At 45.7% G+C, this 14,499-nt stretch overlaps 1 protein-coding gene and 1 long non-coding RNA gene across 3 annotated transcripts in view; one reads left to right on the top strand and one right to left on the bottom strand.

The window, feature by feature from the left end:
- Nucleotides 1–14,499, top strand: part of IMMT (inner membrane mitochondrial protein) — a 240,552-nt gene that overhangs the window by 219,707 nt on the left and 6,346 nt on the right. The gene's annotated exons all lie outside the window — the stretch shown is intronic.
- LOC131840406 (uncharacterized) overlaps nt 1–14,499 on the bottom strand; it is a 68,689-nt gene that overhangs the window by 52,489 nt on the left and 1,701 nt on the right. Inside the window, exons 2-3 of one of the 2 annotated variants that reach the window (XR_009357338.1) lie at nt 2,695–2,818; nt 15–2,422 (exon numbers count right to left, since the gene is read on the bottom strand). This is a non-coding gene — a long non-coding RNA (uncharacterized LOC131840406). Of the gene's footprint in view, nt 1–14; nt 2,423–2,694; nt 2,819–14,499 lie in introns of those variants that run through there. The other variant, XR_009357337.1, reaches the window with a different exon arrangement.

The raw sequence follows: 14,499 nt of genomic DNA, 5'->3' as shown, positions 1-14,499 counted from the left end.
CTGGAAGCAGGAAAGCAAACAGATGAGGGATAACCTACCAGGCTGACTTTTGAGCCATACCCCAAGCCTGACTTGGAGAAAGCTAGGATGAATTTTCATATCATGGACTTCTCAAAAGGAGGAGGCAAGAGCCCCAAGGGCTCAGGACAGGCAGTCAGGCCTGTCAGTCAGGTGGGTGGGGATAAGAGCAGAGAGCTGGGAGAAGTGTGATTCAAGAGGTAAATATCAATATGTAAATATATGCAAATTACTTCGAACACCCAGCAAGCAGCCTTTGCACTTGGGGAGGAGTCCCAGAGTGTCTGTGTTTACTGCACTTTCTGGTTCCCTTGAGGCCAGCTCTGACTCCATCCTGCTGGGTGCCTGCCTCATCTTGCCCCAGCAGAAGTTTGCAGGTTTACTCCCTTGAGAGGGTAATGGAGTGGGTCTCGGGATGGGGGGCTCAGTAACAGTGCAGTGCGGGGTGCAGCATGGAAAACAGAAGGCTGGAGGACTGATACCACTGGTTTTTACACTTAAGGACTCTCAGCCCTTCTTGCCGCTTGGGGCTTAAACACACACTCAGCCTGACCCCACCCTCCAGGCAAGAGCCTGGAAGATTCCTCTCTGGGGAGTCTGAGGAGCCCAAGGGGAAAAATCTAAAGACACAGCCAGCAGCTTGGGTCCCTTAGTAAACAGCTGACCCAGCTCCGCCACCATCCATGTGCCCTGGCTGATGAGGAAATGCCACTCAGATGGCCTGGAGGGCCGGGAGGGGGGACTGTGAGGGGTAAATGAAAGAACTTTGGGTAGAAGGAATGGCTAACAAATGTACAGACACAGGCTATGGAGCGGTTTTCAAGAGAGGTGTGAGTAGGGCACTGGGCCAGGGAGCAGGGCAGGAAGGGGTGAGGGAAAAGAAGATGAGGTCCAAAAGGCTGCTTGGGCCCAGCAGGTGCCTGAGAAAGGCACCTAGGCCAGCGGGAATGATGGGCCAATATCTGCAGTCAAACAACTCTTTCTTTCTTCTTTTTAAAAAATATTTTATTTATTTATTTGACACAGAGAGAGAGAGATCACAAGTAGGCAAAGAGGCAGGTGGGCGGTGGGGAGCCGGCTCCCCACTGAGCAGAGATCCCTGAGATCACGACCTGAGCGGGGCTCGATCCCTGAGATCACGACTTGAGCCGAAGGCAGAGGCTTAGCCCACTGAGCCACAGGCAGAGGCTTAGCCCACTGAGCCACCCAGGTGCCCCCAAATGCCTTTTTCTGAGCTCTGTATGCTGAACAGGCTGTGCCAACCCACAGGAGATGGTGTGGCTGGCCCAGGTTTTTGCCAGAACCTGGGTCTGTATTTGAGGGATGAGGAGGAGGAAATGGGGGCCTAGAGAACAGAAATTGCTGGAAAAGGAGTGGGGAACTCTGGACAGGAAACAAGAATGTGGATTGAATGCAGGAGGAAGTATTGAGCAAGAGAGAAAGCAGCCACCGACCTATTGGAATGCAGGCGAACACCTGCACCAGGAAAGGGGCCTTCAAACATTACGAAATTTTTGGCCCTCTTCTCTCCTTTCACTAATGTAACACAGGAATTCAGGGAAAAGAATTCTTTTCTCTTCCCAATGTCGTGGTGTGTTCTGCTGAGAACAGTCTCATGGACGCATCAGCTAGCTCCCAAGTGAGTGTCAAATGGAGGATGTTGTGAAGTTGTTCCCGAGCAAGTGTTTGCCCTTGGACACTTCCCCCCCCAGCCTTCTGCTCAAAGACTTCCCTGACACAGATACCGATGTCCATCCTTTCATGAGGAGAGATCGTGAGGTCTGCTGAGCATCCAGTGAAGGAAGCAGGACCTCCTGCTTGGGAATGTTCTCCCCCAGCATGTCTGCGAACCTCAAATTTATTCCCTACTATTTCCTCTGAATGCAGGCATGGAACATCCAAGTGCAAATAATGGTCTGGGGGGAGAAACTAAAAGTTCATTACTAACCATTCACTCTTAGGTTCACTTAGGAGGGCCCCAAGGAAGGGTTTCCAGGATAAATAATAATAAATGCTACTCACACTTTAGAGTAAATGAAAGATTTTCACACTCATTATCTTGCTTCTCAAAGCAACACTTGAGGGCCTTATAGGATTATTATCTCCCTCCTACAGCTAAGGGATTTAAGACCCAGAGAGGTTAAGGGACTTGCCCCAAAATACACAGTGGTTGTTGTTGGCAGAAGTGAGATTCGCACTCAGGGCTCCCAATGTCCAGTATGGGGCCCTCTCCTCTATGTGCGCGGCAGGGAGGAGGCTGCAATGACCCAGGTGTGGGGCAGTATCCCAGGGTGAGGTGCAGCGGGGAGGATATCTGAGAGAGGTACACCACCACAGACTAGGGTTGTAGCCACGGTCAGGCTCCCCTAAATTCCATGGATTGTCAAGACCTCTTCCGTCAGCTCTGGATGAGACAGAATAAACAGGAGAAGAGAATCATAGACAATAAGCCCCAGGCCACCCATCAATCCCAAACCCAGCGCTCCATCCTAATTCTTTGCTCCTCTGGGGGAGCCTGACCTGGAGAGCCAACCTCCAGATTTCCTAAGAGGTAAGGTTTCTGTGTAAGAGCTTGGCCCCTTTGGAGAACCCTGTCCTGACAGCATGTGACTGCCCCCCCCACTTCAGCTCACAGTCCAAGGTCGCCAAGGTGCTCAGAGCTGGGAATTGACTCACCTGTGGGTGAGCTCATGGTCAGTGGCAAACATGGAGGCCCTTCTTGGCATAGTGGCTGGAGGCTCTCCACCGCAGACTTGCCTCCCAAGCTTGGGTCCTGGGTTGATGCTTGTAGGAACTATGTCTGAAAAAAAGAGGACATGGTCATAACTCTGCATTCAAATGCCCAGATCCCAGATAAGCTGCTTCTTGAGGCCAAAACTACCCTTCCCGAAGGTCCCCACGGGAGATCCATGCACAGAGGAAAAACCCAGGAGAAGGGACAGTATATGATTCACAGGTGCTTTAACTTGACCTCAGATGCTGGAGATCAGGAAGACCTCCTTTATGTTTAAGGTCAACGTGCTCTTTGGAGCTGGACACCTTCAGGAATTCAAAAAGCACTCTGAGCCCCACTCCCCTTCTATTCCCCCTCATGTACACAGTGTTTGCACACTTACTCAGCAGTCTATGGGCCCAATGCTGCTCATCTAAGGACCTCAGCTGGAGGACCCAGAATGAAACCGGATGACTGTTTCCCCACCCCTTTCCAGCAGGAGAAGAATAAGAGATTGGAAAGAGTCACCCTCAACTTGGGCCATACCTCTGACATACCATTTTATTTTATTTTATTTTTTAAAGATTTTATTTATTTATTTGACAGAGAAACAGGCAAAGAGAGAGAGAGAGGAGGAAGCAGGCTCCCCGCTGAGCAGAGAGCCCGGTGTGGGACTCGATCCCAGGACCCTGAGATCATGACCTGAGCCGAAGGCAGCGGCTTAACCCACTGAGCCACCCAGGTGCCCTGACATACCACTTTAAAATAAATAATCATTAAAAATTAGCGGGATAGGAATTCATCTGTGACCCATTAGAACATCACCTCTCATGCTTTAATATTCTTTTTTTTTAAAGATTTTATTTATTTGTTTAACAGACAGAAATCACGAGTAGGCAGAGAGGAAGGGAAGCAGGCTCCCTGCTGAGTGGAGAGCCTGATGTGGGGCTCGATTCCAGGACCCTGAGATCATGACCTGAGATGAAGGCAGAGGCTTTAACCCACTGAGCCACCCAGGCGCCCCTCATGCTTTAATATTCTTAATGACCTAATGAATGCAATTTAATTCAACATAGCACCATGAAGGGTTTGAGTCAGGCTCAGGGGTGCTGATCATTTATTCAAAGGAATCAGGCATGATTATTCCAAGAAGGGATCACAGTGTAGTCAAGGAAACACATACACACAACTTGTTACCATTTGGGCCAGTGCTAAGGTAGAGCTATGGGAGACAGGAGAGGCAAAGATTATTTCTGGACAAAGGGAAAAAGTTTACACAGCAGGCTCATAGAGGAAGAGATGTTTGGGTCAGGGCTTTGGGCCTTTCCCGGGAAAGATTCATGATCAAAGGAGAGAACTGAAATGCAGGTGTGTCTGAACAAAGGTAGGGGCTCTGGGAGAGCTGATGCAAACCACGAGTCAGTATTAGGTTAGGGGAGGAAGAAATAAGCGAGCTGAGATCCAGTTTGATCTGGAGCACAGTTTAAGAAAAAAGAGATTACTGGCACGCCTGGGTGGCTCAGTGGGTTAAAGCCTCTGCCTTTCGGCTCAGGTCATGATCCCAGGATCCTTGGATCGAGTCCCACATCGGGCTCTCAGCTCAGCAGGGAGCCTGTTTCCTCCTCTCTCTCTGCCTGACTCTGCCTACTTGTGATCTATGTCAAATAAATAAATAAAATCTTTTTTTAAAAAAAAAAAAAGAAAAAAGAGATTAGGACTGGGAAGACAGGGTAAGAAAACGAGGATTAGAAAGAGGACTTGCAATATCGACCACTTGGACATTGTTATCAGAACTGACAACTCCTCCCCCGACGGAGAAGCATCCACCTAGAGAAAGGCATTGAATCAGGGAGGCTATTCCCAGCCCGGGCACTCATGGCGGCGATGGGAGGACCTTGGAGGACCTTGGACCTCCGGGGTCTCAGCTAGCAACTGTACAGAACAAGGAATGCATGCCTGCCATTGGTGGTGTTTGATATACCATCCCTCCTAGCAGGAAACAGATGGTCCCCTGAAATGGGAAGTTCAAAAAGGCTGAGTAAGGGATTGTTTATAAAGGGATGGACACAAAATGGAGCCTAGAAATGGTAAAATGCCAGGGACTTCGAATGTCTGGAGAGGCAAGGGGATAAAACTATTCACTGTGAGAGACGGCTGCCTGACCAGACCCACAGCCTTCGGACAGAGAATGGAGCTCCATCAGCTGGGGTAGGGAGGCAGGCCCTGACCTCTAGACCCTCTTCTGTGCCTCTCAGAAGAACACACACAAAGGCAGAGGGCAAGGGAGCCGGGGTAGGCAGTCTGGGGAGGTCAGTTTACAGACAGAGCGGGGGAAGGAATGGCCCAGAAGTAGGCAACAGAGAATATCTCACACAGGTAGCAGACTGACAAATGTATTTGAATAGTTATATGTTTGTTCTAATGTGAAATAGAAGCAATGTAGCCACCTATCAAGGCCAGGAGTTCGTAGCTATTATTTCTTAGGACAAGGCAAGAGTGGATTTTTTTTAAATATTTTATTTATTTATTTGACAGAGAGAGATCACAAGTAGACAGGGAGGGAGGCAGAGAGAGAGAGGAGGAAGCAGGATCCCTGCTGAGCAGAGAGCCTGATGCGGGACTCCATCCCAAGGCCCTGAGATCATGACCTGAGCCGAAGGCAGAGTCTTAACCCACTGAGCCACCCAGGCACCCCGGATTTTTTTTTTAATTTTATGTATTTATTGGTTTGAGGAGACCAAATGAGCACATGCACAAGCAGGGGGAGGGGCAGAGGCAGAGGGAGAGGGACAAGCAGACCCCTCACTAAGCAGGGGACCCTGAGATCATGACCTGAGCCAAATTCAGGTGTTTAACCAACTGGGTCATCCAGACGCCCCAAGGATGGATCTCTAAGTGTGAAAAGTTAGACAGTTGGAAGAAAAATATGAAGTGATAGTCTTGGTGGTACAAGAATATGGCAGAAGTCACAAAGATGGCCTTTGTAGAAATGAAATTTGGGAAATTCTGGGCTGGATGATAGGACTGTTTCCATTTCTGACTCTTTTTGAGTTTTTAAGTGCCTACATGTAGCTCTACTGAGCACAAAGAAAATGCTGGGAACTGTCACAGGATATTTTCAGATCATTTCAGTTCAGTAAAATGTTATAATCATGAGTAATCATGGAGAGATGACCACAGGACTCCCCAACATTCCACTACTCTCTTAAGATTGCTCTTCTTCTTGAAGGTTAAAAAAAAACAACAATAATTTATCATAGTCTCCAGCTTGAAACAGCCCAAATGTCCAACCAGGGGTTTTTATATATCAGGGTATTTCCACACTATGCAACAATGGAAATGAACAAAGGGAGGCTGCAAGCAGCAACATAGGTGAAACTCCCAAATGCAATGGAGCGAAAGGAACCAGACACAGGGAGTCTACACTTTAGGATTTCTTTAACACAAAGTTCAAAAACAGGCTGAACAAATCTAAGAGCTGGAAGTCAGAAGAGTGGCTACCATCACAGGAGAAAGGAGAGGGTAGTGCCCGGAAGGAGCCACAAAGCAGACTTTGGGAAGATAGGCCATGTTCTGTTTTTGGACCTGTTTTTGACACGGTCTGTTCACTTAGAGATAATTCATTGAGCTTTGCACTGGTGATTTTGGAAGTTTTTGGTAGGTCTCTTACACTTTATTATTTATATACACATTATTTTAGTGTATATAAAGTGGAAAAGCTATGATTTTTTCCTTGTTGACTCTAGGATAATGATCACAAAGGATGAGTGCTCCTCTGGGATAAGCAGACATGGTGACATGTTTCCATGACATCCAAGGCTTGGTCATTTCTCGCATTTCTACCAACTCCTCTCTCCTACCTCCCTCAACTTTCATTGCTGGTAGACCTCCTACTATCTACAAACATTTCACAGGTGCCCACAGGATTGGCACAAGAGTGCCTATTGTTTTCTAAATCTGGTTGTGTCTGGTTGACCAGATGACTTGACATTAACTACTGTTGGTTTCCTTCCTGCTCCTAGGTGATAGTAGAAGAAACTCTAGACCTTATATGGTACCAGAAAAATAGGTCAGGGGCCTCCTCCCTCATTCTTACCATTTACCTCTGTCTGGTTTTGTACATCTGTGTCTCCAGGGGCCAGCAACGCCCTCATCACACAGATCAGCCATGGTCTTGACCATAAGACCTCCAGTTTCCTGCCCAGTTGTGGCATTTAGTGCTCAGTAATGGGCCATCTTCAGGCATTCCTATAGAAGGTTCTTTACCTCCTAGGACAGTTCAGGGGAACTGGGCATAGGTCTCAGCTTCTTTAGGAGGCCATCTGCTAGAGGCTGGGCAAGGGAAATCCAAATCCCTAGAGTACAGCAACCCTGAGGAGCTGGAAGGATGAAAAAATACCTTCCATTCTTTGAGAACAAGACTTGCAGGAGGGAGGAGAAGGGAGTTAATTCTCACCAGGTTGTCTGCCCTACCCTCTGAAAGCCAGGCAGTGTGCTCTAACCTGTGGTGTGCTCTAACCTCTCCGAAGAGGATAAGACCCCTACCTGCTAAAGACTTAACAGCCTTGTTGGTGATATGAGAGCATCCCTGAGTAAAGAAGCAAAACCAAATTTGGCCAGGCAAGATAATTTTTGAAGAGGCAGCAAGGCTGGGACCAGCGTCGCAGGCAGACCTTGCACGCCCCACCAGATCCGTGTTTCCACATCATCACTTTTACCAGTCCAGGTGTCACAAACCCTCGGGCCCTCCATGTGAAAGTTCTGTCTCACCACACATGTTCATTTGTGATACAATTTTCTCAAAAAAATGGAATCCATGGGTCTATTTTAAACATTGAGAACACCAAAACTGACCCAAACCTCCGATTATAGCCTCTCTGGAAAACGAAAGATCTGGCAACATGCGGAGCTCAACTCCCACATGGCAGCAGTAGAAAAGAGCTGAGCAGTGACTGACCCCTTTAGATAGGGCTTTCCGGCTTTGGAGTCCCCTCCTATCTGCCCGCTTCCAACTGTCTCACACCCAGCCTCCCTCACTCATGGATACCACCTGCTTGGTCCTGTTCCCAGGCATTGCATCTTATCATTTTACAACAACAACAACACGTCAATATCTTCCTCCTGCCAGGAGAATAAAGTCTAGACACCCTCCGCTGGTAAACCTTTCAAGTTCTGGCCCCAGTCAAATCTTCCATTGCCCCCCTACAAATGCTTTTCTCCCAATCTTAGGGTGCTCGTTAATGATTTTCATGGCGTTGTGCATTCAGCTGGTTGTTTTTCTCAGAATCAAGTTTCACCTTTTAACTCTTCCCCTTGTGCCTTTGCTTTATACGCATCTCAGACCTTCTGAGATCATTTTCCTTCTCTCTAATGTACATCCCTTAGATATTTCATTACTTAGGGTACGTCCATCAATTTTTGTTGTCAGAAAATGCCTTTATTTTGCCCTCAATCTTGCATGATGACTTGCTTATTTTTGAAGATTTATTTATTTTAGAGAGAGAAGAGGGACAGAGGTTATGAGTGAGAATGAGCAGGGGGAGGGGGAGGGAGAGAATCCCAAGCAGATTTCCTGCTGAGTGAAGAGCCTGACTGGGAGATATGGGGCCAGATCCCAGGATCCTGGGAACCTACGACCATTTTAAAAGGTTTTGGGTCACAAAGAGGGTATGAATTCCAGCCCCAAACTTGCATAAGGACAAGCTTCTGATTAGAAATTCTCAGGTAAGCTTTTTTATTTTGCTTCCATTCTGAACTAAAATTTAGTATCTTGGGGCACCTGGGTGGCTCAGTTGGTTACGTGTCAGCCTTCAGCTCAGGTCATGATCTCAGGAATCTGGGATGAAGCCCGGTTTTGGGCTCCCTGCTCAGTGGGGAGCTGCTTCTCCTTCTCCTTCTGCCCCTCCCCCTGCTTGTATGCTCTCTCTCTCTCTTTCAAATAAATAAATTAAAATAAAATAAAATTAGATATCTTAAGGCAAGTAATGGTCTATGGCATGTATGCCACTGTTTCCCTTGGGGAGCAAGGTCTGACAACATCCACTAAAATTTCTGTCTTTTGAAGGTTCTGGGTATTCATAAGGATTTCCAATCTTTCTCTCATATCCCAATTCAGTCTGAATTTGTTTTCTATTTTTTCTATCATTTGGCTCCTGCTCACTTCTCCTGCTTCACACTTCCTCATTGTTTCTGCCTCTGAGGGATTTCCTCCCATTCCTGCCAACTTAGCCTTACTGTATGTGAAAACAGGATTTTCATAGTTTCCCCGGCATCTTAGGGATTTTTGACAGGGTGAATTTCTTCAGAATCTACTCTTTTGTGTTTTTTGGTAACAAGGCACTCAATTTTCTGTCATTTTCCAGCAGTCTCCCAGAAGCCTTGCTCACCCTGTATCCTCTTTCTAGATTGATCTTCCTCATCTTCTCCATTTGCTAAATCTTACTGTGATGAGCAGAATTCTGAGATGTTGCCCCAATCTCTAGCCTCTGATGGATGCACACTCTCCCAGTTATTCAATCGAATGCTAACTTACTGCTGCTGTGAAGACATTTTGCAGGTGTAATTAATGTCCTAAATCAGCTAATCTTAAAATAAGGGTATTACCTTCGTGAGTGGGTCTGACTTAGCCACATGGGGTTTTTTAAAAGCAGAAAGTTATGTCCAGTTGGTAGTAGAAGAAAAAGTCACATAGCTATGCTCTGGTTAGCCTGGAAAAAAGCAACCATCTACCTTGCGAACTTTCTATGGAGCCATAGGGAAAGAACCCCTGGGCTGCCCTGAGGAGCCGAGGGTGGTTCTTGGCCCACAGCTTGCAAAACAACTCCAGGGACTTCACTCCTGTAACAGCAAGGAAGTAAATTGTGCCAGAACCCGGTGAACTTGAGTGAGTACCCTAAGCCCACCTGAGACCGGCAACCCTGGCCGACACCTTGATTTTGGTCATGTGAGACCCTAGGCGGAGAATTCGGTTACACTGGACCTGGACTGTGTGACAGTATATTTGTGCTGTTTTAACCTGCTAAATTTGTGGAGATTTTTGACACAGCAATAGAAAATGAATACAGGCCCGAACTGATTTACTACCAATATACCCACCTCATCCTTCAAAGCCAGAGTCAATTGTCCTTGAGCAGCTCTGAGGCAGTTCCAGCTACGACTCCCCTCCCCCACCCCAATGGCCACACCACTATGCCAGCTTGTGAATAGCCCCTCTATTATATCTCACAGTGTTACTGGTTTTGCTTGTTCATTTGTTTTAAAGATTTTATTTATTTATTTGACACAGAGAGAGAGATCACAAGTAGGCAGAGAGGCAGGAAGAGAAAGAGGGGGAAGCAGCCTCCCTGCTGAGCAGAGAGTGCGATGTGGGGCTCGATCCCAGGACCCTGAGATCATGACCTGAGCCGAAGGCAGAGGCTTTAACCCACTGAGCCACCCAGGCACCCCTGTTCATTTGTTTTAAAGTGTGTTTCTCTTCAGTTAGACGCATTGACCTTTTGGGAAAGGACTGTGCCTTAGGTGAACTCTGGTGTTTGATGGCCTGGGTTCTAATCCTGACTTTGCTACTTCTTATCCATGTGACCTTTGGCAGTTTATTGCATGCCCCTAAGTTTCTCAAGTTTCAACTTCTGTAGATAAGATATGGGGATAAAAGAAGATCTATTGCAAGGGGCGGGGGGGGTGGGTTGTGAAGATAAAATGAGATCATTTTTGTATAGCACTTAGCATCATACCTGGCCCATGTCAGGCCCTTGGGAAATGTTTGCGCAGTGAATATATAGGTGGAGGAAGAATGGAACGGTAGCCTGCAGATGTGCCTGAACATGGGGCCCGCCTGCAACTTCTAGAAGGATTCAGTCTGTGTGCAACTGTTTCCTCAATCCAAGCCGCCCTCTGTCAACAGACAGCCTTCCCCTGATGTTTCCCTCCTTTGTTTTACTCCTGCTTTTTCCCCGTGATTGCTCACAGGAAACATTCCTAGAAAAACCTCAAGGGATTGACTTCCTTTATGCTTTAGGGCAGCAGACAGCCTGTGTTCTGTTGGCTGCAGCTGTGCTCCAGCCCTTGAGGACCAAGGGAGGGACAGCATCTTAGGAGGAGGAGGATGGGAGTCAAATAGGAGGTGAAGCTCGGCAGGAGAAAAATACAAAGACAACACCTGGGTGGGAAACCCGACAACAAGGCGATGGTGGAGGGTGAGGGATGGCTGCCTCCCCCTCCCCTCTACCTCCCACACAGCCTCGGTCTACAGCTTCCTTCCCGCCTTTCCTTCTGGCCACCTTCAGGATAGTCACAACAGTATCACCCCTAACAGCTTCGAAGATGCCACACCCCAGGAAGGCACAGCTTCTGTCTTGGTGTCAGATGAGAGCCATTTGGCAGGCGAAAAGAAACAGGCCATCTGGAAAAGCCTCTGAGACCTCAGTAATTGGAACCAATGACTCCCTTCAGTTTTATTTATTGTAAAAAAACAACATTAGAGCAACATGAAAGGACATCTCTTACAAAGGGAAAAAAGATTACTCATGATCCTACCACCCTAACACCACAACTGTTTTCTTTTTCCAAGTTCTCTTCTCGCTTTTTGGCCACATGATAGAAGTTTGCATATAATCTGTGTCCTATTTTTTTGTTTTCACTTAATGTGGTATTTCAAGCCTTTTCTAGTGGTGACCTACTCTTCACATAGGTCTCTCTCTCTCTCTCTCTCTCAACTGCAAATATTCCAGCCACTTTGAGGCATAATTAATGATTCCTTAACCCTTGGGGATTCTTGCTCATCCCCTCGAATCTTTGAGGTTGGCTCTTGGCAAAGCTGTAAATGAAGGGAAGTTTGTCTTCCGGGCCTATTGGCAACCTTTACAGATCTTCCTTCCTGCTAGCAATTTTAGCCCGAGACGTCTCTTGCCATATCCTGATGCCAGTCTGCTCTCTAAGCCTGCGAGCTTCTCAAGGGCTATTAAAAAATAATATAGTTCTATTTCTTTCCTTAAAAGAGCAGTGATGCTCATGTTTTCCAATTTGAGAAATACAAAACAGCAAAAGAAAATAAAAATCTGCTATAACTTTGCTCTGCAAGATCATATGCCACTGTTCCTTATTGTTCTCACAAGTATTTTTGGCATTTTTGACCCCAGTTTTCTGTGTTAGGTCCCCTTCCTGTGTTAGGTCCCAGTTGTCTGTGTTAGGTCCAGAGTTAGGTCCCTGCTCTACTTTCCAGCTTCCTTTCAGAAGCTAACTTACATTGATAATACGATGAAAAAGCTGAATGAATAAACCCTAGAAAGTATACTATCCTGAGGCCTTGGGCCCCAACTGAGGTAAAAATATTCAAAAACAGGTATACAAAACATCAAGGGGGTGCCTGAAATTGCCTAGTTTAACCCACAGTAGACTCCATTGACTCATAAAACTGGATTGTATAGAGGCAGGATGGGTTACAGGGCTGGTTTGATCTAGTGGCTCAAAAACGTCATAAAGGGTATGGTTTCTTTCTAACTTCCTTCTCTGCTTCCCTCAGCATTATTCTCTTCTAAGGTAAGCTCCTCTTGTAGTCTAAAATGACTGCCTTATCAGTAGCTTCTGGGGCTACTTACTTCTGTCTAGCTAGAGATGAGAGCATCTCTCTTCCACCACCCCATGAATCTGAGATTTCCTCTCAATGGATCAGTCTGGTTCCTATGGCCACCCATGAATCAATCCTAGTGGTAAGGAGGATGGGGTGACTCTGAGTGGTTTAGACCAGCAGGTCTCAAGCTCTAATCATAGGACCCTTTACACTCCTAAAAATTACTGAGGATCCCAAAGAATCTTTTTAATGGAGGTTTAATCTATTGATATTTTCCAAATTAGAAATTATATTTATTAAAATTAATAAAAGAGAGGCACCTGAGTGGCTCAGTCAGTTAAGTAGCTGCCTTCAGCTCAGGTCATGATCCCAGAGTCCTGGGATCTCTGCTTGGTGGGGAATCTGCTTCTCCCTCTCCCTGTGCCTCTGCCCCCCCCCCACCCCCCATTCATTCTCTCTGTCACTCACTCTCTCTCTCTCAAGTAAATAAAATATTTTAAAAAATGAATTAAATCATCATAAAAATAATAAATTTACATGCTATAACAAGTTAATTAAGAAATAACTATGTTTTAAAAGGCATTAATATCGGGGCACCTGGGTGGCTCAGTGGGTTAAAGCCTCTGCTTTCGGCTCAGGTCATGATCCCAGAGTCTTGGGATCGAGCCCCACATCGGGCTCTCTGCTCAGCAGGGAGCCTGCTTCCTTCCTCTCTCTCTGCCTGCCTCTCTGCTTACTTGTGATCTCTCTCTGTCAAATAAATAAATAAAATCTTAAAAAAAAAAAAAAAGGCATTAATATCCCCTCCAAAATAACTATGTTTTCCAAAACAAAAAGATGGTGAAAGAATGGCTTTTTTTTCTTTACCTTTTAATTTGCAAGTCTCTTTAAAACTCGTTTAATAGAAGACAGCTGGATTTTCATATCTCCTTCTGTATTCAATCTGTTGCAAATTGTTTTGGTTCAAGTACAAGAAGAAAATCTGCTTCACATCCATATGTAATGGGAAAGGGGGATATTTTAACAGCTTTTTAGGATAATTGTGACTATTCTTCTTTGGTACTATACCAAAACTCTACAAGAGGTCATACCTTCAAGGCTTGTTACACTGTGGAATCTGAAACCTTATCTATAAACTTCTCACACTGTTAAAAGTCCATTGTCTGCCTTGCATTTAAAATTCATCTTTAACCCATCTGTGATTTTGTAACATCAGGCATTAGCCATCTGGAAAACCCTGATTCACTGAGTAAATGCAGGTCTTCCAAGCACTGGCTCATCATCCATGATCCATTATCCCCAAATCATATATTTGTTAACATCATCATCAGTCCCATCAGAAAAGCCCTTAAATATTGAGAAGCTGTCCCATGGTGATACAAACTCTTCCAACATTCTACATTTCTTTTGAAAGCTGGAATTTTTTCATCCTCGGCAACTAACAGCCCATTGTTTTCCTTGGAAAGACAGGCTCACCTAATTGTCAAGAAAATGTCTACTAAATAACTGTAATTTGTCAGTTGCTTTCTCAAGTAAATATGGTGCTCCATGACCCCCACCCTTCACAAAACCAGCTGGTACGGCTTGCAGTCACAGGAGAACTTTCCCCTGGACAACCATCTTGCTTCAGTCCCCAGCAGGACGGTTTTATGGGCATTTCCCACTTTGTCATATAAGATATTAAAAAGATATGTACCTTTTAAGGGTTGAGATTTCAATAAATTAAGTAATGTTTACTGCTCCATCAAGAACATTCTTAAACCAAATAGCATTTTTTAAATTACAAAACATTTTTTTTTTTACCATGAGTGTAGCGGTGAAGGATATTAGTGTGGTATTAGTGCCCTGATGTGTGAAGGCACCAATATTTTGCACACCTTTACCTTTGCACCATCGAGAAAGGTAACTTATATCTTAGATCATAAGGAACTAATTTTGACTTCAGAGATTCCCTGAAAGGTCCTCAGGGACCCCGTAGGGCTCCACGGACCATACCTTGAGAACCTCTGACCTGGACCCATCAAAGCTCACTCATACAGTTAAGAGTGGGGCAAATTTACCTAAACCATATCTTGCATCAAAGCAGGGAAGAGGGAGCAGATACTGGGGGCAACCACAATGTCTGCTGTCAGAATGACCTAAGTAATGAACATAAGGAGCTAAAGAATTACAAAATCATGGTAGCTGTCCCAGATTTACA

Source organism: Mustela lutreola, chromosome 9 (assembly GCF_030435805.1).
Source record: "Mustela lutreola isolate mMusLut2 chromosome 9, mMusLut2.pri, whole genome shotgun sequence".
Classification (NCBI taxonomy): domain Eukaryota; kingdom Metazoa; phylum Chordata; class Mammalia; order Carnivora; family Mustelidae; genus Mustela; species Mustela lutreola.
The sequence above is the reverse complement of the archived record's forward strand: the minus strand, read 5'-3'. Positions and strand labels throughout refer to the sequence as shown.